Here is a 2,500-nt window from a genome sequence, read left to right on the forward strand (position 1 = left end):
TTAGGCACCGGAATGCTTGGCCTTGGCTTGCCCTAGCAGGGCATTGCTGGGTTGGGCTCCCTTGGCCTTTTGGGCGCCTTGGACGATGTCTTGCGAAGACCATGGGCACAAGGCCATGGCATATGGTGAGGAAAGGACCACGGTTGCCAAGGTTAGGCACCGGAATGCTTGGCCTTGGCTTGCCAAAGCAGGGCATTGCTGGGTTGGGCTCCCTTGGCCTTCCGGGCGCCTTGGACACTGTCTTGGGAAGACCATGGGCACAAGGCCATGGCATATGGTGGGGAATGGACCACGGTTGCCAAGGCTAGGCATATAGAGAGGAATCGCATTTTTGCCCGGATAGGCACCGGAATGCTTGGCCTTGGCTTGCCATAGCAGGGCATTGCTGGGTTGGGCTCCCTTGGCCTTCCGGGGGCCTTGGACGCTGTCTTGGGAAGACCATGGGCACAAGGCCATGGCATATAGTGAGGAATGGACCACGGTTGGCAAGGCTAGGCATATAGAGAGGAATGGACCACGGTTGCCAAGGTTGCGCAAGTTTTGGGCATTTTTTGCCCGGATATGCCCAAGTATGCCCCGATAGGCCCGTTACGCCCCGGTATGAACGCGTATGCCCGGATAGACTCGGTATGCCTTGGGATACATGCGTATGCCCCGATAGGCTTGGTACGCCCCGATATGCGCACGTGTGCCCCAGTAGGGCTCGGTATGCCCCGGTATGTACGCGTGTGCCCCGATAGGCCCGGTATGCCCTGATAGGCCCGGTATGCCCCGATATGCACACGTGTGCCCCAATAGGGGTCGGTATGCCCCGGTAGGTACGCGTGTGCCCCGTAATGCACGTTTCGCAGATCTCCCCGCATGTCCCGCCCCTATATGTAATACTTACTTACTTACTTACTTTCTTTCTTGCTTGCTTGCTTGCTTGCAATGGTTGGGAGTGCCCGGCATGCCCCGCTGCAGAGACCAAGGGCGCAATGACTTGGCACCGCGGATGCCGGGACTCCGGCACTTCCCGTGGCACTGATGGTTGGTTCCAAAGACAAAAGGCCGTGCAAGGCCACCGCACCGCGGATGATTTTGCTCGTGCTGGCGCCGTTGTGTGGCCAAAGAACATGCGCGAATGCTCGTGTCGGAAGGGTTGGTGTCCTGGCCCCGCGGGTGTCACGAATGCTCGGTTGCGAAGACCATGGGACCAGAGCCATGGCACGTCGGATGATGGCTCCAGCTGGCGCCCCGGCACTTTCTGTGGCATTGATGCTCGGTTTCAAAGACAAACGAGCGCAGGGCCAGGGGACCGCGGATGACTGCTCGTGCTGGCCCCGTTGGGCGGCATTGATGGTCGGTTGCAAAGAAAATGCGCGATTGCTCGTGTCGGGGCCTGGCAAGCCAAGGCCAAGCGAGCCATGGCAACGCGGATGATGGCTCCAGCTGGCGCCCCGGCACTTTCTGTGGCATTGATGCTCGGTTTCGAAGACAAACGTGCGCAGGGCCAGGGGACCGCGGAGGACTGCTCGTGCTGGCCCCGTTGGGCGGCATTGATGGTGTGTTGCAGAGAGCATGTGCGATTGCAAGTGTCGGCCGGGTTTGGGTTCCCTTGGGCTTTCGGGTGCCTTGGACGCTGTCTTGCGAAGACCATGGGCACAAGGCCCCGTCCTGGCCCCTTGTTCGATTCGCTCTCGTCTTGCGCTTGCTTCCAAGGTCCTCCATGACCTTCCCCATGGCCTTGCTAGATCCCCCCCATGACGCATGACCTCTGTCCGTTGATTGGTTTTGAGTGCACACCATGCCCGGCTTGGCACCGTGTTGTCGCGTGAGTGGCATTTGGATCGTGCATGCTGGTGGGCTACCTGCCAATGCGCACAAGCCTTGCACACTAGCCTTGCGCACGAGCCTTGCACAAAAGCCTTGGACACAAGCCTTGCGCACAAGCCATGCGCACAAGCCTTGGACGCTAGCCTTGCACACAAGCCATGCATACAAGCCTTGCTCACAAGCCTTGGGCACTGGCCCATCGCAGTAGCCTTGCACACAAGCCTTGCGCACTAGCTTTGGGCACGAGCCTTGCGCACTTGCCTTGGGCACTAGCCTTGCACACAACCCTTGGGAACTAGCCTTGCGCACCAGCCTTGCCCACAAGCCTTGCACACCAGCCTTGCACACTAGCCTTGCATACAAGCCTTGCACACTAGCCTTGCACACAGGCCATGCTCACTAGCCTTGGGCACTAGCCTTGCACACAGACCTTGGGCACTAGCCTTGCGCACTAGCCTTGCCCACGAGCCTTGCACACTAGCCTTGCACGCAGGCCTTGCACGCTAGGCATGCTTGGGCCAGCAGCTCCCGCATCAAGTCGGCGGGTGTAGGCACGGTTGGGCGCAGATCCCGCATCGCCTCGTCGCGTCTGGGCGCAAACCCGTCGCGTCTCGTTGCGTCTTCAGAAGTCGTCGCTAACAGCACCTTTGGTTGCCACTGGTGGTTAGGCGGGTTGGTTGCGCAA

The sequence above is a fragment of the Tasmannia lanceolata genome, unplaced genomic scaffold (genome assembly GCF_043159265.1).
Source record: "Tasmannia lanceolata isolate RefF3 unplaced genomic scaffold, GAP_Taslan_0.1 ptg001340l, whole genome shotgun sequence".
Lineage (NCBI taxonomy): Eukaryota > Viridiplantae > Streptophyta > Magnoliopsida > Canellales > Winteraceae > Tasmannia > Tasmannia lanceolata.